This window comes from Chelmon rostratus, chromosome 10, assembly GCF_017976325.1.
Source record: "Chelmon rostratus isolate fCheRos1 chromosome 10, fCheRos1.pri, whole genome shotgun sequence".
Classification (NCBI taxonomy): Eukaryota; Metazoa; Chordata; class Actinopteri; order Chaetodontiformes; family Chaetodontidae; genus Chelmon; species Chelmon rostratus.
In genome coordinates this window covers 17,204,186-17,229,955 of record NC_055667.1, presented here as the reverse complement: position 1 = coordinate 17,229,955, position 25,770 = coordinate 17,204,186, and positions in this window count along the sequence as shown.

Genomic DNA, 25,770 nt, shown 5'->3' with positions numbered 1-25,770 from the left:
AAAACAGCAGATCTGCACGTGAGACTGTAATGTTCCTCGAAATAATACATGAAGTAAACATCAGATATTTCCATTGCGTTTTCCTATGGTGTCAAATTTGACTGGGACTCTTTTAATTGCATCATTCCACGCTTTTCTTCTGAAAGGGTTTGGTGACACCTGACAAGAGAATCATCGCCCACAACTGTTTATCTCGACAGCCTGAAATCTTCATCTGTATCGCAGTAGTAGATTTTTTTTAATTATCATCATTTTTTTGGAAACTTGGTTAAAATTTGTGCTACATTTGGCTGGAAACTTGCTTGACTACTGTGTGCCCTCACGTTGTGCTTTTATTTATTACAATTTAGCTCTCATTTCTCTTTTCTTTCATTAATTTATATTTGGTTGGGTTGTGATAATCTCTCACCTTCTTGCTTCTGCGGCAGACCACCGGTGTGCAGATCATTTTTTTATCATGTTGTTCCTGTAAAACTTGCCGACATGCTCCTGACTACATGAAAGGACTGCAGCAGAGGCTAAGAGTCTCCACCTGACTTAGTGTGGTCTCAGGCGAACCTCTGAGCCACACAAGCAAAGCCTGTTATGATCCCATCCCATCTCAGCAGCAAGCACTATTTCATTATATTGCTATCTGAAAATATGCTTACAGTCCATTATTTTGTCATCAATTGCATACATTGACCCGGAAACATATTGACCATCACAACATGCAGCTCTATAAGCCAGAACATTTAACTGTCTAGCTGTTTCCCTCTATAAAGAGCTCAATACGAGTGTTTTTCTTTTGCAGCACCTGCAGTTCTATTCGCTACCAAAGTTTCACTTCGACTGCAACTCGATAACCTACAGTAGTGACAAAACTTTTAAGCTCCTAAGTTGGAGGAAAAAAAACATGATTGCGGGAACATATCAAACTGCTGCAAGCTAGAAAAAATATAGTTGGATTCAAAAACATCATCTGTAAATTTCCCTCTGAGAATTGCTCTGGTGGCTCATTGATAAACAGCAGTCTGGAGACACAGTTCCTGTTGCAGTAAAGCCTAACAGCTGGAGAGATCTCTCCGAATAAATATCCCAAGTAATATCCTCTGTAAATAAGACGAAGAGTAATCAGTAATCAATACTAATGCAAATTTTGACTTTTTTTCATCTTTACAGTAGGTGCAAGCTCCTTTAAGACAACGTGTGGATTAAGTCAGCCTATGATGGGCAGTCAAACATTCCCTCACCTTTTCAATTACTTTCGCACCCAGAGACACTTGAAGATGAAGAAGATGGGTCATTTTGAATGAGTAAGGATTGAATGATGGTGTGAACGTGAACACAGATGAAGAAGACCCGGATCGTACGCACGATTGATATGAGCTATGAGGTGCTGCCACGAGGGGGAGAGGAGGGAGTAATGAGTATAGCAAGCAAGCAGTGGAGGACCTAATGCAGTTTTCTCAGCCTGAGGGCCAGAAAAAATGTCACGTGTGCAGCAGGCGTGAAAAATGAAGCATACTCAATAGAACATGGGATAGGGTCCAATGAAATAAAGACAATATGAGAAGATTAAAGGCGGCCACGTGCAAAAGTGTGATTTATCGCCAACACATACAGTTCAAGATAGATGCACTTTCACAGAATGTCTTCTGCACGAATAAAATACAAAACCATGCGAGTCTTTTTCTCCCTCTGGGATCTAACGCTGCCCTGTTTACGTCGTGTAACCTGACCACTTTTCACTCCTGAAAGTTGTTAGACAAAAAAGACAATGACAGCAAACTCAATATGGCCTTGGGGCTTGCATGGATGATGGAATTTATGTGTGAAGAGACAGCACGCACTTTACAGGGTTGTCTATCAGAGCTCATCAGTATTACGTCCTGCCAAGCAAGATATACAATATGTGTGCATGCATTTAGTCGATAAGTGCGAAGGACAATAATAATGCTTGTAGCATTCGGTGGTGCACATGCATGTGCGCTTGCATGAATTATCTGTTCATACAAGAGGCTTCTTCCTTCACTGCACTGCGTGTTTACTGCAGCCCAAGGTCACTATTATTGCTTTGTCAAGTTATAAAACTCAATTAGTCATTAATCACTTTGTTTCAGTCGGCTGAGCAGATAAGCTGCTTCCGTGGGATTTGACTCAAACTGACACTCAAACTCATCACTGCAATGATGAGAGTGTGTGGCACATGGAGGGAATCAAGTCCTGTTTTTGAAAGCTCAACTCTGTAGTGCACAAAAGAGTTTTCAAGCAACTGCTGGATGTGTTCTGGTCAATGCAAGTGAGCCAATCTGTTATATCACTACAATAAATTGAAGTGTTCAGAACCAGTTTCCGACATTATCTCTATAACCGCATGCGAGTTCTGCTTTCCTGCTTTTGCCATTAGCCAGTTACATGCCTGGAGCTGTTTGACTGGTGCCAAACTCTGCCTGACTATTTACTGCCTTCCTCTGTCAGCCCACTTGGATTTGTTTTTTCCTGCCAATTGCAGATTGTAAGCCATGTTTTTAGCCATACTTGCTGTAGCGTAGAGCCACTGCAGGTGGAATGTAAATGACCAGAGGAAAAATATAGTGTGAAGCCAAGTTGAATGAACATGAATGATTTTTGGGAAAAATAAAGAGTTTGCTGATGCTATCATGCTGATGTTCATTAACAAAAATTCAACTTGGATTCTTGTTCACTCATTGTTGTTCCATCCATCCATTATCTATACGCAGCTGAATCCTTTGCAGGGTCACGGCTGGAGCCTATCCCAGCCATCTCTTGGGCGAAGGCAGGGGACACCCTGGGCAGGTCGCCAGCCTACCACAAGGCTACACATATAGACACACACCACTCATTTACACCTACAGACAATTTAGAATTATCAATTAACCTCAGCATGTTTTTGGACTGTGGGAGGAAGCCGGAAAACCCGCTGAAAACCCACGCTGCACAGGGAGAACATGCAAACTCCACACAGAAAGATCCCAGGCGGGATCAAACCGGGGATCTTCTAGCTGTGAGGCGACGCTGCTAACCACCGAGCCATTTTTATTTATTCATGAGTGCATTTTTAATGCTGATGATAAAAATCTTTTGGTGTGGGAACTTTTTTTGGCCTCTAAAGGAGGACTTGCCAGGAAACGTTTGAGAACCAATGCACTACAGTGTCGAATAAGGCAACCCACGCATGGACAAGGACTCGGCTTGCGCAAGTCAGTGCAAATAAACTGTTGTGGACCGCGGGCACACGTAGAGATGGCATAGGTCGACGCATGGAGCCAGCTGGAGCTGTTCCTCTCATTCAACCATTGTGGTAACTGAACTGCCAGCTAAAGCTCAATTAAAGCTGTTTCTCCTCTTGCTTTCACAGTTAGCTTGCTCTCCTGGTAGTTTTCTGTAACTATTTTGCCCAGTTGGCCACTTTGCCTTTGTATCACAGAGTTTTACAGCCTTCTGCTTCCCTGCTGTGGCTTGTAACTTGCTTGAAATCAGTTTGCTTGTTGCCAACCTGTATATAACCTGCTGCCAACCTCCTATGTCCTGCCTCGGGCCTTTGGATTAGTCTGCTTGCCTGTTGCCCACAGTTCCTATTTTTGTTTTTGTGGCTGTTGTTACAAGCACACTGCCTAAGCCTTCTTGCTGAGACGTGTGTCAGACTCCTGCTGAGCGGTGGCAGCTCCTGCTGTCTGTTAGATGAAAGTAAGGAATTTAAGAGAGAATCAAAACATGCAGCAGGGACTCTACCACTGAAAGGTGAGCGCAGTGAACTAGTTCATTGTGCAGCATGCACGCTCTACTGTCTATGTTACTCAGCATAGAAAAGCATCATAGGTAGAAAACGAGGCAGGAGCACTTTAGAATGATGAATGAAGAGCAGACTCCATAAATGACCATGGGATAAGTCTGTGCTGCGTTCCAGATGTCATTCGAAAGTGCTCCTGCACAGCTGAATGTAAACCTTTTGAGAATGAGTTTCCCAAGTCTACAGCTTATATTCATATGAAGTTAATCAGTTCAGAAACAGTTTAGTTGAGGTTATCAGCGCTGTTATGTCCTGCCTTAATTACAGTGGAAATACATATTAGCAGCCTAACATGCCACAGTGGGTGAACAGAAAAGGGGTATACGGTATATTGTATGTTTTAGCCCAATGACTGGAGAACTGGAAGTGCATGCAATACCAGATTCGGAAGATGTTACATTTTCCTGTGTCACTTTTTCAGCTTGTTACATATCAATTAACAACATCATTGACATGATGTAGTCACTGAGTTACCAATAACTGCATAAAAATGCATGGTCATTTTAAGAATGATCCATGTGTGATGATAATTTAAACAAGCTTTGATGAATGAAACAGAATGTGCAGATATGCCTCGTGTTCTTACGTGGATCAGCCATTTGTGGTATTTGATAACCTCCTCATGACATCATAGGAAGTGCACCTGCATGTGTCTCACTGAAACCCTGCTGGACCAGCTACAAGAGGAACTACAAAGATTGATTAGCTACAGTCCAACGTGTATCGACACGTGACTCTCCTCCTCTCTTTTTTCTCTCCAACAAAACAGTTTTCACTTTCTCTGTTCCCGTGAGTCTTTTCTTTTTTCCCCTGGCTTTCAGAAAATAATATGCAGTCTTGTACCGTGTGTCAAAAGGGCTGCTTTCCATAACTCAAGAATAAAACAAAGAGAGACAGAAAGAGACAAAGAAGAAGGAATATGATACATGCTGGAGTGAGATGATGGTGATGGTAGTTGTGCTTTCTATCTATAGATCTATGAATGGAGACAGAGCCTTCTAAAGGCACCCTATACAGGCTTTGTGGATGATTGTACCACTGGTGAGATAACCATACAAGTCCTGGGTGTAGGTACCGTACATTATAGGCTTAGACAGCTCATGATGTCATGCAGTCAGAAATAACTAACAAAACTTTGTAGTGTGATGCCACTCAGCTGGTATGTGAAAATAAAGGAGTACCTATGGAACTAAACTAAATCAAAAAAACTCGGTAGATTGAAGGTGCAGAGCTGTGTTGGTCAAACATTTATGTTCAAAAGCAGTTTGAGGTTGTCCCTCCTGTACGCTACTGTGCCATCAACTTTAATATTAATCCAAATCTTCTGATAACGTTGAAAATACATGTTCGTTCATAGGACCTACCACAGTCTTACAATTCAGAGCTTTTTGGGCAATGACGGGACTGAGAACAGGCAAGAACAATGAGATAGAACGGCCAGAGTTGTGCTTTGAGGGGAACCAGTGAAGTCCTCTCTGTTCTCCTGCACAAAACCCAGCATAGTTCCTTTGTCATTCAGAAAAGCTGTGGACTCGATGTCCTGACAGGCTGGGCAGCCTGCACAAACACAACAGTTTGGCCTGACAAAAAATTCTGAAATCTAAACCAAAGTAAAAAATAATGCTTAAACCTACTGGTGCCCACTGTAGTACTGTACTGAACAATGCATTGTTGGGAACTCGACTCCCTTATTGCACAATGCTTAGTAGTAGTTCAGATATTTGCCCTAATATTGCTGCCAAAATTGGCCCATAGGAAATACCGTTGAGTGCTGATTAAGCATGATAGTCTTATGTGGTCAATATATGGCTGACATGCTGCCCAAATGCTGGCATTAACCCAGAATTTTAATCTAAACTACACAAGGCTATACTTCCTTGTGGACCCCTGGGTCCAGATGTGTATAGTGTGTAAAAACCCTCCATTTGCACCTCTTTTTAGATGCACTCTGCACCCATAGTTTGTGAAATTTATCAACGGCCATCCGAGGCTCTGCTCGATGTGATCAGTGAAATGTGCCTTTCCCCTTCATGCATGTGACTTTAATCATCATGACCATGATGATGCATGACGACCATCTTGATGATGCATGATGATGAGGAAGATGCCTGGGAATTCACAGTCATGAAAGAAAGATGGATATAGTGCACACTGCTGTCTTTCTGGTACCACAAAAGTAATGGCTGATTTAATATAAACTTAATTTAATGAAAATGTGTTAACTGGGATGCTGAGTGGTCAACAGATCCTGTGTTTAGAAAAATTTGCCACTTACAAAAAAAAAACAAAAAGAAAAACACACACACTCACTGTGTTAATATGTTGGTAAAACTGGAGACTGTGCTGGGTAGATTTAAATGAACACAGCATGTCTGAACAAGTAGACTTCCAATCACTCAAATAACAACATAACACACCGTTCATGTGCAACATTTCCGGCACATAACAAACTTGTACTTTTCCATGATGTCAAACACATGACAGCTTGCTTGGAGCATGGAGCAGCCACAGGCTTGTTTTTTTCATTTCTCAGTCAACTAATGACTTCTGCTTTGGGACATGTAGACCTGACTGTTGATCTGATTGCCTTGTGTTCCTCTCAACTTTAGTCACCAAGAGCAGCTCTGCCAGTCAAGTTCCAAATAAGAATCAAACTGTTTGGGAAGCAAACAGTTGAAACAAAGACCGTGCATGTGTGTGTCCTTGTCATGCCTAAGAACTGCTTTCAGGAGTACTGTATTTTAAAATACGTGTGTCTGCATCTGTTACCATTTGTGCGAAACGGTCACTTCAAACTGACCATTGTAAATTTCACCGGTGTCTTTCAAGTGATCACACAGAGTCACGAGACACAGCAGAGACGGCCAGAGGGCAATGAGAGGAGGGTGGATTCCTCTTCACTGTGCTAAAAGGCACACAACAATGTCAGAACTCCTGTCAAGTAACAGAAGTAACTTTTCCTCATACCCGATTTTCAGTGAACTCCAAACTGTGCCTGTTTGAAGCAGTACATAGGAATAGGTTGCATGATTCCTTTTTAGTAGGTTTAATCAGAGCAATTGGTGGAAATACCACAGCGAACTGGAGAACAGTTGCGTCTCCTGTTTCCCAGTTTTGAATGGGCATGCATTGCTTCTGCTCACACGGGTCGTCACTGTGTGTGCACTCAGAGAATTAGAAGTTACTAAAACAATGCATTGAACAACAGAAATGTCCAGACTAGTGAACTGCTGTTCAATGCTAGTGCTGCAGTGCTAGCTCTACAGTGCAGCATTTCGCTTGGATGTGCCATCGTGTGAATGTACCTGTGCGAGTGACAGAGTTCTGACATCCAGGTTGGGAAAATACATACATACATCATGTCAGTAATTTAAGATGATTAGCCTTATCCTGTATTACAGATGTTTATCCTGTATAGCCAGATGTTAAGACGTTTATCCTGGATAGCCTAGTTCTTTATTTTTACTTCACTATTTTTTCTTATATTCTTATTTTGTATTTTGTAGTGTATTTTTACCTCCTACTTGTAAGTTGTTCATTACTTGAAAGTAGTTCTTGTTCTTTTTTGCATGCCCTTGTGTGTCCACCTTTTGAGCTGCTGGAACTGCAAATTTCTCTTCGGAGATGAATAAAGTATCTATCTATCTTAAAGTTTTGATAATGAAAAATATGGTGTGCCAAATTTAGTAGGTAATCAACATTTGGGCAAAAACAAGGATCAGAGCAGCTGATATCCATATTATTAGACTTGGATCGAGATTGAGGACCACAAAACTTAATTAAAACATTCCCATTAAATGAACCAGGTGGCTAAAACTAAATTTGCACATTGTATTAAAAAAAAATGGAAATATAGCGAGACTGTCACTTCATACATCAAAATCTGTTGGCAAGATGTAATGTCATTAGTCTCTAAACATGACCTTTATATCCTTATGTCAGTTAAGCATCGGCTTAGGAGACAGAACTGTGTACTGTTCTTGTATATATATATTTTTTGTGTGTTGTCTTGTACATACATTTGTATGAGATGCTGTAGCCGGATGCTGGGCAGCTGTCTGTCCATCCACCAGGTGTGTCCTATTGATGCTGTTTGCTGCAGATTCAGGTAGGCATCAAGGTATCCTGCCCAAGACTGAGCAGATGGTGCTGTGGAACAAGAAAGAGAAGAGACACAAAGGAGGTGCAGACAGACAAATAACACGTTCTTCACTTGTAAAAAACACACACAAACAACAACAAAACAATAACAAAAAGGAAAAACAGAGATAGGGCTGGGATCTTTCTGTGTGGAGTTTGCATGTTCTCCCTGTGCAGCGTGGGTTTTCACCGGGTTCTCCGGCTTCCTCCCACAGTCCAAAAACATGCCGAGGTTAATTGATAATTCTAAATTGTCCGTAGGCGTGAATGAGTGGTGTGCATGGTTGTCTGTCTATATGTGTAGCCCTGTGGTAGGCTGGCGACCTGCTCAGGGTGTCCCCTGTCTTCGCCCGAGAGACAGCTGGGATAGGCTCTAGCCCCCCCGTGACCCTGCAAAGGATTAAGCGGTGTATAGATGATGGATGGAAAAACAAAGATTTTACTCTTTTTTTTTTTTTGCAAATGAACCCTTGAATATTTTCCCTTGTCTGAAGCAACTTGTAAGGCATTTATTGTAAAGTATTATTTCTGAAATTTAGGAAAGTATAAAACTACCCATGTAACATCTAATACCTGTACCAATACAGCTTTTCATGGTACTGATATTATAGCTATCAAAGTATGAGCAAGAACAACATTCTATGACGGCTCATTGGCTGTTGCTTTGCCCTCATTCCCATTTTTTTTCTATCTCCCTCTCATTCATTTCACTGACATAGCTGTGCACTCAATGAAAACATATTTTTACATTCAAACACATACATGAATGGATGAAATACCACTCCTGTTGTCATTATACAGCACATATGAATTGCATTCTTTAAGGTCACGCGTGCGTCCACTTCCTTTGGGGGATGAACCAAGGAATGAAAACTGACATGAAGCCTTTTGTTTGTGTTTTCTTTATGAGTAATGCTCGCAGTGGATCCTCCAGTGCGTTGTGGGATTGCATTTGAGCGGACTGGGGAGCAAGGGTACACGCACTGTGTGCCTTTGCTGGTGGCAAAAAACTGCGCTCGCTAGCGAAGATTAACCATGACATTTTGCCTCCATTTGCACTTCAAAGCCATACCCGTGCCCCAGTCTCATCCCCACCCTGCAGAACTTTGCACATCCAGATATCCACTTTGTATCATGTCATTATCCTTTTGTCTATTCACTGTTATTTTTCTGTCTTGCTCTTTCCCCCTTCAGTGCCTCTATCTTTCTAGTGCAACATTTAGAATGCTTATTAGGGGTCCACTGAGCATGTTAAAGCCACATGAAATACTGCTAAGACTGCAGGGATTGAGGTGAAAATGTGAGAATAAAAGGACTTAGTCTGTTAAACAGGCAATTGAAAGACAAGTGTACAAGACTGCTTGAGATATTAAACCCCTTTGAAAGATATTCTGCATGCGGGGAACTACAATGACAGCATGCTGTGTGAGGACAAAAAAAAATGAGGCTGGCAGTGGTGTGTGTGCACAAGAGTGTGTGTGAGTGAGGGAGAGAGAGATGCAGCATGGAGAATGCATGTGTGTACAAGAAAGACATTTAAGTGGAGAGAGAGAGAGAGAGAGAGAGAGAGAGAGAGAGAGAGAGAGAGAGAGAGAGAGAGCACAGCAGTGGAGAGGGGACTGTGGGAGCTGCAGGCTTAAAGAGAGAGCGAGAGAAGGAGGGAGCAGAGACCAGCACCACGTCTGTCTCTATCTGTCGCCTCTTGGATCTCCCTGAGCACAGCTGTCGGGCTGCTTCCGACTGCGAGTGATTCCTCTCGCTCAGAGCCTGTGTGAGGGAGTGCCTGAGCGTGTCGCGCACACCAGAGTGTCCCAGTGGCTGCGTTTAACTGCTCCGGTTATGGTGCTGCAACGCACGGGTGAAGGTTTGACCGGCTTCGCTCTGGACTTGACTCAACACCCATGAACCACAGCCATCTCTGGCATACCCTCTCATTAAGGTAAGCAGAAAAAAAAAGTGCCCACTGTGTTGTCCTGTGACTTTTGTTGTTCTTAGAGGATGATTTGAGAGTTTTATCATGCAAGCATGTGTCATTAATTGCTTGAAACTGAATGTGCAGCACAGTAGATCACGTTGCGTTTGTCCCAGGTTTTAGTTTCATTGTTTGTTATGCCTGGTCTGACCTACTTTGTGTCCAGGTGGACTTGCCTATATCAAGTGATGACTCCTACTTTATCTCTTCCCGGCTCTTGTGTCCATGTCATTTATTGTACATAACAGTATTACACATTATGCCTCTGCCTCAAAGTGCTACAGCAGCAAAGGGCAATTGGCTGATTGTTTTCATGGCTTTTACAGATTGTGGTTTTGAGTTTGGATTAGTTTGCAAGCTTTAACATCTATTACGATGCTGATTGTGAGACTTAAGGACCGTGTTGTACTCAGTTTACTGAGTGAATGACACTTGGAATTTGTCATGTGGATTGCATTAGTCATGGCATAAGGTTTTTATTCACTAGACAAACTACATTAGACTACACTACACATTCATTGCACAGTACGTATATGTTTAATATTACTCATAGATGTGGTGAGTCATGAAGCAAAGTGGTTTTAAAATATTTAAACTATTTAAGATGTGATTTGAACACAACACAGTGGTTCTCTGTCCCACGTGTGACTTGCTCTTGGCTGTCACTCCTCCACTCAGAGGAGGGAGGAAGGTGCATTGAATGTGCTTGTCTCTTAACACAAACAGGGATAATCAAATGTTTCCTTCAGCCTCAGACTCTCCTAAAGGCACACTTCCCTTTAAAATGTGGACCATAACCTTCTGAAGCGTCTCTCTGCTGTTGCGTCTTCGCTGCAGGCTCAGACTTATCATGCTGTACGTACGTTGCATACTTCACCACGGTAGCTTGACATGCGCATTGAGCTACTTCACAGGCTTTAACAAGCATTTCAAATGGCATTTAGCTCACCAGGCTCATCAGAAATGCAATTTAACAACTTTTGACATTTGGGTGATTTTTCAGTCATTCTAAGGATAATCATGTTAGAAATACACTCCGATTGATTCGCTGACTGAATTGATACCTGACCTGAATAGATGTTAATTTGATTTAACTGACAATACTTGGTTGCTGTGAATTTAAACTGTTGCATAACACAAAAGCGTGGTATTTAGTGCACAAACCACTGATTCAAATTTAATTGCCTTGCTCTAATTTAATCACATCAGGAATAGATATTTACACAACAAACATAGCGCTCAAGCTTTAATGAAAACAAACAATTCAGGCTAAGCAATCCCACCGCTTGTGTGATTTTAATTTTGATAGCTGCAGCATGAATGACAGGACACTTGTGTTACACAAGGCCATCTGATCCTTCTTGAGAGTATGTAGTATATACATATGTCCCCACTAGGTTGAGGACCAGCATTCAAATATCCTGTGATATTCTACACTTGCCCTGCCAGCCCTAATAATAAGCAAGCAATCCACATCGAATATCCAACATGGGAGATGCTGGCAGCATTGCTGGAGGAAATCTGTAGTGCCCACTGCTTGCTGCCAAATTTATTTTTGATTCACATGATGTTCAGGAGGACCACAGTAGAATCCTGCAATAATGTGAGAGAGGACTGCACTGAGTAGAACATATGTAACAGATTGTAGAGTCCTGTACTGTAAGTGCTGTGCCTTTATTAGATTGTTTGCAGTAGAAAACAACAGGAAATGTGGGAGAATAAATAGGGGATGACATGTTACCAAAGTCCTTGCAAAGCTGAACTGGCCAAGAGGCCTTATATTTCTAGCTCAGGACTGCAGTAAACAAATTGGGTTTTATGTGAAGAAACTGTTAATTAATCAATTAGTTATGTACAGAAAGTTCACCACCAACATTTTTAGTTTAGTGAATGCTCATTGTAAAGTAAAAATGTTAAACATTTGCTCGTTCCAGTTTCTATGTGAGGATTGTCAGATTTTCTCAGTTTTATTTTTTCGCTGTAAATGAAATATCTTCGGATTGGGTAATGTTGGTCAATCAATCAGTCATTCAAAAGAAAATTAATTAGCAGCTGCTTTGAAAATCTAATAATGATTTAAGTATATTTACAAGCAAAATATTTTTTGATTACGGATTCTTGAAATGTGTGCATTTGTTGCTTTTACCTGGTTTTTATCAGCATAAATTCAACATCTTAGGTTTATGGACTTTTGATTGAACAAAACATTTGGAGGTGTTTTCTGTAGCTCTTGGAAACTGCAATGATTTTTTTTAATTGATGATTGGTTTCCACCCTGCATGCAGTCATGCAAACACACCTCCATGTGGGCTGTATATCTGGTGTATGAACGAATGTGGACGCCATATAACTGTCACACTGTGTGACAGTGTGGAGGCGTTATTGTTAGTAGCAGTTTCTGCATCAGTGTGGGAGGGACGGCGTTTTGCAGTGTGGATGAAAGGCTACATCCACCATTAATCAGGTTTATGGAGTAGATAAGGGAGAACTCTAATGTATCTTTGAGTTTGGAAGGTGATGCTTTGTAAGACCCAGCTGCGTGTGTTCTTGCTCTTTGGTGGTTACATCATGCTTGTGCTGCGCTGTTCCAGATAATGGCCACTTCCTTTCTTTGCTCCTCTCTAATGCTTGTTGTCATGTGTAATAAAGGGGGCGAAAGGCTAAATGACTGTGTATTGTAGGGGAAAATTAAGCCAATCTACATATGTGAAGCTTGCTACCACGCCGGAACAATGGTGACTGATCATGGTTAAAGAGTCAAGGAGAGCACGTATTCATGAGTGCTAAGATGCACTCAAACACATGCACGAATCCACGCTCAGAAAACGCCTCCTTACTGTCGTCTTTGTACGCAGACATGAATGGAAGAGATTGTTCACGTAGTGAGTAGGAGTGTTTAATGAATGTTCATTATGGTTTCAGTGTGGGTAGATAGCCACACATGCACTTGTCACCTCCATGACCAACTTGTTTTATAACACCACGCAGAGAGGCTTGTCCATCCGTTGACTTACAAAACAAACCACACCCCAGTGAGAAACTAGGTCAATTTATTTTGATTCATTCACTTTAACTGACATGATGTCCTTCACCTGAGCTCCAGCTTATCCCACTTTCTGTGAGAAAACCAAAAAGAGAGTGGAGGGAGGGTGAGTCTTTAAGTCTTTCACTCTTTCACACAACTAAAAAGGCTTTTTTGTAGCGACATCCACCTCACTAGCTACTTTTAACGACTAGATGTTGTGCAGTGCAGTTTGACGTACGTCGATTGACAGAACATTTTCTCTCATTATCGTTTTAAAAATGTGACACCTGCTTTTGTTATTGTCATGCTTAGGAAATACAGAATTGAACCCAAATGCAGACAGTTGAGACAGCAGGTTGATTTCGGTGGTTTAATGAAAAGCTCACAGGCAGGTACTGGAGGGTGGGCTGGCGGGCTGGTTGACAGGTAAATAAGTAGATGCAGGTGTGGGTTAACATTCAAGAAATGAAAGCACAATGCAAAAAACAAAAAAAAGGAACAGTAATTAGGATGACCTGACAGAGGAGCAAAGTATCTGGGCTGGTGTACGCAGTGAAGTTTGATTAGGCATCAAGGTGCGACTATGTATTACTAAAAACTGACATGTAGCACAGAAACTTTAGCACTGTGTCCAAGGTGTCAAATTACAGAACAATCCAAGAACAATGTGGAAATTCTCGCTGGATAGCCTGTAGTTTTCTGAGTTGATGGGGGAGCAAACATGTTTGGATCTGAACAGAAAGGCAGGACAATGATTGAAACCCCAATGATTTCAAAAGATCCACATTCCAGATTGACCGTGGTCACTTTACTTTAGGATGTAGCTGCAAATGAAATGCAGATTATATGGACTCTGAATGGTCTCTGATGGTTTGGCATAACAATTATTGACTGGAAAGGCTTTTTCCATGAGATGTGCACATTGTTTGTATGGTAGAACTGATCATTTGAAGAGAGAAACATTCTTGTTCCCAAGTGAAAGAGAGTGTAAAATTAACGTGAAAACACGTGAGAACTCTTGTTTGTTTCTGGCACAGGACGTTGTTATCTTTCTTCTGCCGAGTTGGAGCCAAATACTGCCTTACGTGATAAGCTGGTCCAGAATTGTAGATATTTCCCTCAAGAAGATTATTAGCTACCTCTGAATTGATTTCTGAGATACAGCTGGATGCAGCATGATGTTTGGCTTTTAAATGCATGCAGATATGCACATGCGTTTGCAGGAAGGCTTTTGCTTCCCTGTTGTGGTTTGCACCACAAATGGTTGCTGCTATAAGACTTATTTCTCTCTGACTATAGGCGATTAAGTTTTAAAAAACAAGACTAATTTACTTTATGGCAACGCTTTTGTGACTGTTGCATAACATTGGACATTTCCATAACATTTCCTCGCCTCAATCTTTACTGCTTTGTACTATTAAATATAATTAAGGGTAGGGTAGTAAAAATTTATTCAGTGTAGTGACTTAAAAGAGAGTAATTAAACACTGGCCAACTGAACTTCAAATAACTTTTTCAGTGCACACATTTAAAAGAGTAACTAATAACTGTCACAGCCCAGCCTTAATCTGCTCCGCAATCTGACATGCAGGGTTGGCCCTGCATATTCTGGCCCACTTTTCCCCTGTGGCCTTGCCCTCTGGTGACAATGGTCTGAACCTACACCACAACACCTGCAACCAATCACCTACCACGGCCCGGCTACACCTGTTTCCACTCTGCTCATCAGCCACGGCTTTAAAACTAAGCCATCATAGCATGATTGTTGTTTGCTACTCTGAAGTGAACTCTGCTCCTGTTGCTCGTGATCAAGCTTTGCCTTGTCTGTTTTTGCCTTGTTGTGACCCTTCTTGCCACGTGAGTTTTGCCTTTGTTATTTGAAGCCTTTTGGAGCTGTTTTTGAGTTTTGCCACGTGAGCCTTTTTCTGTTTTTTGGTAAATTTTGGGAAATTTCTGCCTCTTTTCTTTGCTTGTGTTTTTGGCCTTTTGCAATTTACTGCCATGTGAGCCTTGCCTATGTTTTTGTTTTTTTTGAGAAGATTCGCCTAATCATTTATTGCCTGCCAGTATTCTGAACCCTGCCTGTCCTTGACTGAGATTTTGCCCACGCCCTCTGTGCCTCTGCCTGTACATTGCCTGTGCTTCGAACTCTGCCTGCCATTGACTCTGATTCTCTGCCTCATCCCTGTCGATGCCTTTGCCTGAATAAACTGCATTTTGATTGACTTTTTGTCTTTGGTCTGCTCCTGGGTCCCCTTAGCCTTTTTCAGCCATTCCACCCTGACAATAACTAACAAAACACACAAACTGCAGACACACTTTGGTGTCTTGATGATGGCGCAATTAGCTCTAGCAATGCTCAAGCGATACAAGTATGATGACGTAACCAAGACAGTATATTTCAATCCAAGGCCAAAACCTGTAAGCAGCAAATAAAATGTATTTGATTATTGGTAAGAATTTAGGTGGCAGTTAAGTTTAGCTCAGGTTGGTGGTGAGAAAAGCATGTCTCACATTCGCATGGAGATGGTTTCCTGGCAGTGGAGTCGGTGCGGAGTGGTGGCTTGTGGACCGCAGGAGGTGGAGGCAGAGAAGCGGATGGAGAGAGTGGAAAGCATGACACTGGTCAGACTCCAAGGTACTTTAAGTATGGAGGCTACAGTTTGTAGTGCTGTTAAATTCAGCATTACAATGACTGATATTTCTATTTTGTCCACCCCATTATATCAGTGAGGGAAGGCCACAGAAACACCTATATTACAGCACTGTTGTATTAGAATGAATTACCTTTAGCCATGCTTGCCTTATAAACTGGCAACTAATAGATTATATTTCTGCACCACATGCGTTGTTTGGATTGCACACTTTGAGGAAAATCTGCACTGAATGCTACTGTCACTAAAGTAGGTCCATTAAAAGTCTTTGCTCTCCTTGAACTGTTATCAAAGGGCTTCTCCTGAGGTGTTCTCTCTTGTAGGGGGATTTAAGCCTTTCATTGCTAAATCAGGAGTCAGCGGCAGCGTGAACATCTTTAGGGTGAAGCAGGAGTTATCTGAGAGCTTGCATAACCCTTCTTGCCTATACAATGTGTTTTTACGCTGTTTGCTCTTTACGGGTCTAATTTTTTTGCTCCTTGAGTTTTATGCGCAGTTTGGCTGGCACATCATGCACACCCAAGGGTCACATGCAGTGAACATAGTCCTTACGGGGCTGACTTGTGCTTTGGCAAGTCGGTTTCATAGCTCAGAGGAAGGTTTGGATGCTGAAATTGATGAGAGAGAAAAGGGGGTTTATTGTGCAGATGTCAGGGGGTCAAGAGAACATGGCATTTCCTGATGGGAGTGGTGGTTAGTGCTTCGATAGGAACCCAGCGGCAATCCCGTTAATTTACGACCTTCTGCTCCCACAGGTGTTTGGTCCTCTGAAGACTGGCTCACTTTACTCTTGATGAGATTGTTTTCTCTGATTTGTGAATTCAGGGTTTAGGATTGCTGTAGCTGTATTCAGAATCAAGCCGGGCAAGTAACAGATCACATACATTTCGAATAACTCTACTAAATCAGGTTAGACATTGCTTTAGCTGTTTGTAGAGTCAGAGAAACGATATAAATTACTTCCGTGCACAAGATTTTTATCTAAATCAAGATTTTGGAACTTGCAAAGAGCACTTTATAAAGCACACTTTGTCAGTGAATGGGAGACAATAATTGTCCTCATATTTAAACAGAGCAGTCATTATGACTTTCGCTTTATCAGAAAGTTTTATCTCTGTGAGGTAGTTCCAGGGTTGGCTGGTCGTATCGTTTTCCTATATAAATCAACAGGAGTCACAGGACAAGGCCTTGGGGGTGACTTGAAGAGCACAATGCATTCTTTACAAGTAAAGAACAATGTTTTAACTTTAAGACTTTGCGGTTCCTTTGATCACATAGAGCTACCGATGTTGCTTGTCAAGGGGTCTATAAATTAAAAAAAAAACAAAAACAGAGAGCTTTTGAGCACCCTAACTGAAAGACAGCGCAGGATCTGTGCTTGACAAAGGAGCCTTTACGTTTGAAAATCAATTTGTCCTTTATGTGGAGAAGAAAAACATTCTGTTTTATTCGCAGTCTTCATTCTAAATCCTCAGGTATGCCTTGCACATACCCCTACCCATGCTCTTTTGTGTCTTGTGAAAGGATAGTTTGAGGACATGAGCGCAAGCACACAAAGCAACTATTAATTATTTGTTTTCCTGCTCAGCCATCAGTCTGCTTGCTTTTGAAGAGGGGTCAGAGGGTTTTTCGCCCCCACAGTGCTGTGTGCTCTGTAATATAACATCTTGCTCTGCGACTTCAGCAGCTTGTGTAATATGTTTGGGATCTCTTGTCCACTTCCGTCCGATTACGTTAATGTTTGCCATTCTGCGTTTAAAGTCAGCACAAGTCTATTTTTAATAGACCTCGGTGTTTTCTGTGGATCACCTGTAGTCCTAGTAATCGAATGCAATTCCATTAATTCATGTTGAAGTTCGTGCTTGGAAATGCCATACATGCATTCATTCTGCCTGTTTTTTTCGTGTTACACACCCTCCTGCCCTCCTTTAACCCCCGTAACCCCCCAGTATCATCACCTCACCTGCCCCACTTCACTCACTCACCTGCTCCCTCTGATTACCTCAGTGGTATTAACTCTATCCTGGCCCACTTCCACTGGCCCTGTGCCAGATTGTCTTTTGCATGTTTATAAGCATTCCAGCTGTCAGTGTTTCTTGTTTGCCTGATCCTGATCCTGCCTGAACTCCAGACACTTACCCGGTTAAGGTTGTCTACCTGGTTTTGACATTTGCTTGTTTTGGATTAAAGGATAACTTTTGTTTTTTACAACCTGGACCTTATTTGTAGCATTAAATACGACCATTTAGACACCCAGACAACTTTGGTGGCATTTGGAGTCGTTTTGAAGAAATTAGCCCCAGAGGAGCGGCGCATATATCCGTATAATGCGAGTACTCGGGGCACCCATGCGCAGCCTCTGTATAACGCATAATCTGCGGCAAAACTCGTTCATATTCCAATATTTTGTTATGATATGCTGGTGCTATTCCCCTCTGAGCCTGTGGTGACATGTTATCAATATCCAGCGTCTCTAGGCAACTACCTCTGACGCGGATGATGTCTTTTACGAACACCGCGCGCTGCGAGCAGCCAGCCACAACACGGCTAACTCTGCGGAGGTCGGCTAGTTTAGCTGTAGTTTGGCACACATTTTCAGAGAGAGTTGATTAGAATAAAGTAAATTCAGAGGAGGGAGAAAAGTTTGCACTCATGATGTCAGGCTTATGCGTAAAGCAAACAAAACCAAGGCAAATAAACAATCTATACATGAGTGTAAGCTACTTACTCAATCGAAAGTTGCCCATTTGGTCCTGCAGGCTTTGGCTGGGTCTTCCAGTTCACTTTGGGACACGAAAAAAGTCTCCACCACAGCCCGGTTTATCATTGCACGGAAATCCTCCAGTGTAGTGATACAGTTTACTGACAAATCCAGACGCGTATCTCCTGGCCGCAAGTCCCACTCTGAGCAACAGAGGCATTCCTCTTCTGTTGTCATCGATGAACATTGTCCACAAGAACACCACCAGTTACCGTCTACTCGTGGACGCGCAGCCATTTGTTGTTGTTTGGCCAGCTGTTCCTCTCTCTGCCTCCTCGTCCGTGTACTTTGGCTCAAAACGGTAAGGACGTCCATCATAAACAAAATCATCGTCCACCACCTCAGAGTTGGAAAAATATTCATCCATTTTGTGAAAAATAACAGTCGCAAACTACAGCTAAACTAGCCGACCGCCGCAGAGTTAGCCGTGGCAATTGTAAATTACTATAATCACCCACTACCTCACCCACTCCAATTACAGTTCTGACTCTCAGCCTAAAGCTCATGACTGTCCCTACATTTGTCTTTACTCCTAAGGCTTCATTTCCAACTTTCATTTAATTTGTAGTTTTCATAAGCAATGAATTGCATTAACACCCCACATCCACCCCCTTTTCCTGCATGGACATTTAGCAGCTTGTCACTTGTCATTGTCCTGTGTATTAATAAAGCAAAATGGATGCAAAGCGAGTGCTGGCACGTGCAGCAGCATTGACACCGTCAGCAGGGGCAGGATGTTTGTGTATTCTGCAAAATGTTGCAGTGTGAAAATCTTGGTTATAATTAGACTGAATGTTGAAATCTGCATCCACATTACTAACACAAGTATGGCATAATTAATTAGTCCCAGGTTCATTAAATCCCAACACGTTGAATCAGATCTGGTCGGATTCAAACAGAATCGACGTCTTTGCAAAACTCCAGCCTCCCCTCATCGACCCCCTCAAGGCTCTCACAACAAATGCACACACATTGAGAGCGCTGCTACGTAATTAAAACAAAGGTTTAGATGAATGCAAGGAAAAAATATAAGAGAATCCACATGAGACTGAAAATCGTAATCCGGCGGTGTTCAAGCATCCTTTCAAATGCTTTTGTTGTGACAAGTTGACATCGGTCTCACTGAACAGCCAGTTTAAAAATAAAAGTGTGACTCCGACAGTAAGCCCCGGCCCAGCAGCTGCTTTCTCCATGACTCTGTGAGAGTGTTACGTGTGTGCGTGTGTTTTAGTAGACGACATGAATTTGTGTGAACAGGCTGGTTGTGTGTGGAGTCCTGCGAGTAGTGTTGTCATGCTACCTAGGGTTCTGCCTAATTTTAGTCAACACACTAAGCTATCTGGGCTCTGGTATCCATGCCCGCCTCACTGGAATGTCACATTAAAAAATGCCCCGACAGTGAATATAACATTTCAACAGCATGAAATGACACTCTCTGAACCCATACTGCATTTACAGTATACAGGGAATTGTATAATATGTTAGAGAATGGAAAGCTGAACAATTGTTTAATGATGTTAAAAGAGATTGGGTGATTTGCCTCAAAGCTGAATGGAGCCTTTGACTCTGACAGGGACATCTGCCATTTACATTGCCCTGAAGAGAAATACGATTAGGCGCCCGTACAGTATGTGTGTGTGTATAAATACCCATGTGTGATTAACTGTGAGCATGGTCATTTCCCCAGGGTAGATATATCCTGAATGACAAGCAGCCAAATGTCAGCTATCCTTATCCTCATGTCCTGCGTGCATTATGTATAAGGCTGTCACTCCCAGCTTAGACTGTAAGAACATCATGAACACGCTCTTTCACACACAGACACCACCACACAAATAAACGCATACAGACACACACACAGACACACATCTACACACTAAATTCCACTGGCAAAGGCAAGGCCATGAACCTGAGAGTTTGTTGTCTTCCTCCCTTCCTCTTTAAATAATGGCCTCTTCGCCTCAGCTCAAAATGTGCCATATAAAGGCTTACCAAACTATCATGGAATGACAATATTACTGTAAAAAGTGTCATGTAGCTCTAAATGTCATTCTGTATTAATATTAAAATGTGCTTACACTCTCCCCAGGTGTGACATGTCAGTCACACAGCCAGGCTGGATCCAAGAATCGACCCACACAGCCAGCAATGTATCATTTATTTAGCTCATGTGACAAAGTACTGCTGGATTTGTCACTGATTATCACCAATTATCACTTTTCACAGCTGGAGCATGCAGAGTGTTGTCATCTTCTGCATCTTGTTGTCCACTTCCTTTTGCACTTCTCTCTCTGTGCCTTGAAACACTCTATATTATGTGTTTAAAATGTTAGAAGAAAACAGCCCGAGTTGAATATTTTCTTATTGTCCTTCATTATTGATATTGTTCTCTCTTTCTGTGGATTGGTAGATTAGAGAAATTAAAGTTGTCAAGCAGTCAAAACTTCTTACACTTCCTCACAGCGTGGCAGAGATGTTAGCCACTTAAACTGCAATGTTAATTCAGGGGTTCTCAAACTTTATATAACAACCTCTTTGAGGACCAGCCAAGCAGGGAGGAGGGGCAGTTTATCATGAACAAACAGCTCAAGCCCTTGATAAAATATTTGGATTAGCAACTAGCAATTTTTTTCAGCATCATTTAATCTGCGGATTATATTTATGTCAATTAAATGTCAGAAAATAGTGAAATAATGCCCATGAGAACCAAATATCTTGTTTTAACCCACAGATACTCAGTTTCCAATGATATAGAATATTATTATTTTATATCATATTTGACAAACCTTTTTAATTTCCTGACGTCTGATGCGCACGCATACAAACACATTCATACATGAATACACACCATCTTCTACGGGATGACTTAGCAAAAGCCCTTTACTTGGAGTGCATATTAAAAGAAAATCACCAGTACTTAATAGAGGCTCCTTGCTCTGTACTTAAAGACGCAATAATCTATAAATATTATAATGGATTAAATGACTTTGTGTAATGGGCAGGTCGTCGTGATCTGTCAAGTTAGTCTTATGTGGTTCACTTCTTGTTTTATTTTGGTAGGTTTCTGTTCATTCCCCGAGTTCCTGTCAGGTTTCCCGCCTTTCCAGGTGAGCAGAATCAGCTATTTAGCTGCTAGAAAGCCAGATATTTGCCATGGGAGTCAGTGGAGACAAACAGAATTAAAAGACTGAATATTGTTATTTGTCAGGAAGACTCCAAATGAATGCTGATGTTGCTCGGTGTCGGCTAAATTGTTTGTCCCCTCAAGAGGTGACAATACGTCAAAGTGACCAAAACATGAATTAACACAGCCTTAAATGCATTTTCACGACTTTGTTTGCAGTGAATTTTGCATTTGGCATATTTTTTCCCCTCATTTGTTCTGTGTGATTGCTGCACTCCTCTGCCTCTGTGATGATTGTGTAACTGCTTCCCCATCAGCATTCCACCAGATGCTTTGCCATCATCAAAGTACAGTAACTCTAATTCAAAGTTGCATCAATGGCAACAAAGTCAGATAGTCACAATCCGTTCTCCTTCATAACCCTCCCCCACTTCATTCAGGCATCACAGAGGGGCATTAGTGCAAACATATTTGCAAGATCAAACATACGCAATCAGGAATACCTTCATACATTCATACACATTTAAATAAAAACCAGATACTGCAAACTCCCACGCCATGTATTATGCACACAAGCCCTCCAATCTCATTAACTTTGAAATGCCTCATTTAAACATCTCTGTGGATTTTGGTTTGAAGTTAGCAGAAAAGGCCTTGCTGTCTTGCTGTCTCTTCTTCTCATATCTTACACGACTTTCTTTGTCTGTTGAAAAGATTACATCACAGCTGTGTTACTCTCCCTCCGGCCCTCTGCCTCTCATGTCTGTCTGACACAGTTCCTAAGCGTCCCCCGCCAGCTCCACCCTCACAACACCTACGACGGTGCCATTTTTGCCATATCTGAGGATGTCACTAATGAGGGAATTCATCAAAGAAGTGCAGTGAAAGGGATGCACATCGACTGTATTTTGATTCTGGAAAGGAAGAGAAGATGTGTCTGAAGGATGGAAAGTAAAATGAGCACGACAAATGCATTGAGAGAAAGTGCAGGGAAAGAGTGCTCATGTTCACAGGTGCTACTGGTGCCTTCAGTATGGTGAGATCATACATCATCACAAAGTTTTATGGTGAATTATTGACAGGTCAGTTCTGAGGGCAGCAGGAATTGATTATAATACTCTGGAAAGTGCAATAAATGTCATGACTGGAAGAGCTTGCAGGAACCTATAAATTGCAGAACTTTATGGAAATCAGCACTAAAACCGAGACGGAGAAGTTCAAAATCTGCCATTCTTTGTTCACAGCTCTAGATTCTAAATGAGGAAATAGAGCGGAAATGTGTTGCAAGGCTATATTAAAATAAACACTGAATTAAAAGGGTTGAGTGGTTGTTTATGCGGTCTCTTCACCTTTGACCCCACTTGTGAATATTTGTGAAGATATCTGTGGCCTGGTTTACTCAGTCCTACTGTGCTGCCTGGAACCCCGTTTGTTTATGAAATCTCAAAGTATTGCATAGCCTGGGCCTCTTTCATTTCCGCCCTTCATCACCACAGCCATGTAGAAAATACACTGTAGGAGGAACAGTTAAGTGTACACTGCTAGCATACAGGAAAAAATGTAACAAAGAAATGGGATACTGATTTTTTAGTCATGCTAATTGGTCTATTGATGGCAATGTTGGTCTGTTGGTCTACCACTTAAAAATCTCAATAATTATGTGACATGAACATTTTTCCAGAAGTTGATGGTCCCCAGAGGATGAATCTTCGAGATTTTGGTGATCCACTGACTTTTCCTCTTTAGTGCCACCATGAGGTTGACATTTATGGTTTTGAGTATATTAACATAAAAACTCTTACGAGGAATTCCATGAAATTTGGAAACATACATGTCCACCATGAATTATAATACCTTTGGTTGTACGCTGACTTTTTATCTAGAATATTTATAAATTTTTATTTCTCCCATATTTTGCCTTATGGGGAAATGGCTACAAAACTAACCACATTCCCATCAGCCTCAGCTGTTTTTTATGTTTAGCGCTAATGTTAGCATGATAAGGGGTTGAACTTTCTCAGCCTGCTTAAGATCAAAATTTTGGCATTGTTTGTATGGACATATTAGCATGCTAATATTAGCAAAGCACTTATGTGCCTATAGCCTTACAGAGTCACTAACACTCTTAGTTACAATTTGGGCACATGTTTCATGTTGGTCCTACTGGTATGTTTTTGTTTTGTTGTTGCAGTGAGCAAATAAGGATATACAAGGAAATAGTACTAATTTTACAGGAAACCTACAATTAAGATTAGAATGGATTCATAAATAAATGTTTAATGCAAAACAACAGTGCGGCTTCTGCTGAAAAAAAAGGCGTAAAAGGTGGAGGTGAAAGTTGCAAGGGGAGATGTAGGAGGCATATGTTGATTAGATGCAGATGATGAATGAATCACTGAAGAGGTGCAGAGGAGCTTGAGAGTGCAATAAGCAAAATATAGACAAGGGACAGAGTGCCCTTCAGAAAATTGCCTGGTGAGTGAAGTGTCACAAAGTGACGAAGACAGATTGAGACAGCAGAGAGAAGAACGTAGACAGATTCAGTTACGAAACAAAATTGCATAAGCAACAGATTGAAGTACAAAGTCTTAGTTTACAGCGTGTAGCGCTATTATGTAAAATAGGCTGGGGGAGTTTATTCTTATTGAATGGAATAATTGCGTTTTTTTCTCTGAATGAGTATTGGCAGTACTCATTTACATTTAGAAAAAATGCCTCTTCATATAGAGGGGAGGGAAGGGAGAAAGGAAGGCTAAAAGATGAATGAAACAGTCATGCTATATCTATTTCAGATACACTGTCATGTCAGATATCATGTGGAAAGCTTGCAGTTCCAGCTGAGGTTTAGGTTTGAACTGGCAGAAAACTGATCACCCTGTGGCACTGGGCAGATTATGAGATGATGGGTCTCTTAGCAGAGATGCCTTCAAGCCCTCTTCAGCCCTCCATTACCTCCATCTTTGGTGCATAGACACTTTTCTGATTCCTGGAGCCCATACTGCATAGTGTCAATACTAATAGGATAGACACCCCCTTTGAAGGCGTCATGATGGCTTCTTTCTAGTCAAGACCTCAAAGTCAATGTTTGAGTTATTACTTCAGCTTTTCAGACAATCACACCCTCTTCACTGTGCAGTGAGAATCCTTCATAACCGTGCACCCATGCAGTTGGTTTCTGCAGCTCTCTAAAACTCATGTGTCAAGAAAAGTTCAGTCTCTACATGATGTTTCAAATTGTTAGGAATTCTCACTCTTCCAATAAACTAAATCCTCTCTAATCCTTAAAAGAAAGTCAAGTTATGTATTACAGAGATTCTTACACATCCTTTTAAGTTTTATTTTTCACTAGCAGCAAAGCTCCAATCTAGGCAATGTCTGTCTGTCGGTCGGTCCGCCACTTTGATCAAAAGTGAAATATCTCAACAACTACAGGATGGATAGCCATGAAAATGTGTACAGACACTCAAGGTCCCTAGAGGACAAACACTGACTACTAACATTTAACTCTTAGCACTGCTGTGCTTTACTACAGTCTCACATAGCCGCTAGCGTGGCTGTAGACTCTTAATCTTGTTTAACGACCTGTGATGCTAAACGCTGCTATTGTAATTACAATTGTGTATGTATTTCGAACGCTTTCCAGTCACTGAGTGTGAGGGAAGCACTTGGTTGGGGGTTTTGCTCTCACGTTTGTCGACAGAAAAGTCTCTTCCCACACTCCTCTGAAGTGGAAACTCTTTGAGACTCTCCCTCAATAGGACATAACAATTTGATTTACACAGCACCCTGACAGCATTCATGTGCAGTCTACTGTTTGTGTCCAGCTCTGGTGTTACTGGTGAATCTAGCCTGTTTGCTGTGATCAGTGGCTGCAGGCTGGTATGTGGTCGCATGAGACAATCATAGGCTGAATGGAAAAATTGTTTCCTAAAGTGATTATTCTTCAGTGACAGGACCAACACTGCTGTGTTAAAGCTAAGTTTAGTACCTCCAGCTGCATGTGTAGTGGGTAAGATGTGACGCTTCATTTGGCCTAATCGATCAATAGGTTGTTGTTATTGTTTTGCTGCAGTGACATTTTCTATAATGGTGCCTCAACTTTTTATCTCGCAGGGCCAAAAATGAAACTTAGTGGTGGGCTGTGGGCCAAAAGCAAGTATTGTATTGTGTTGTTAAGATGCTGGGACTTAGATCCCAAGTTCCCTTAATTAACTGACTTCCTGCAGAAACAGTCACTCTGCCTGCCATGCTGATATCATGAAAACAGTTAATAATTAGGGACCCTAAATATTTAAAGAGCC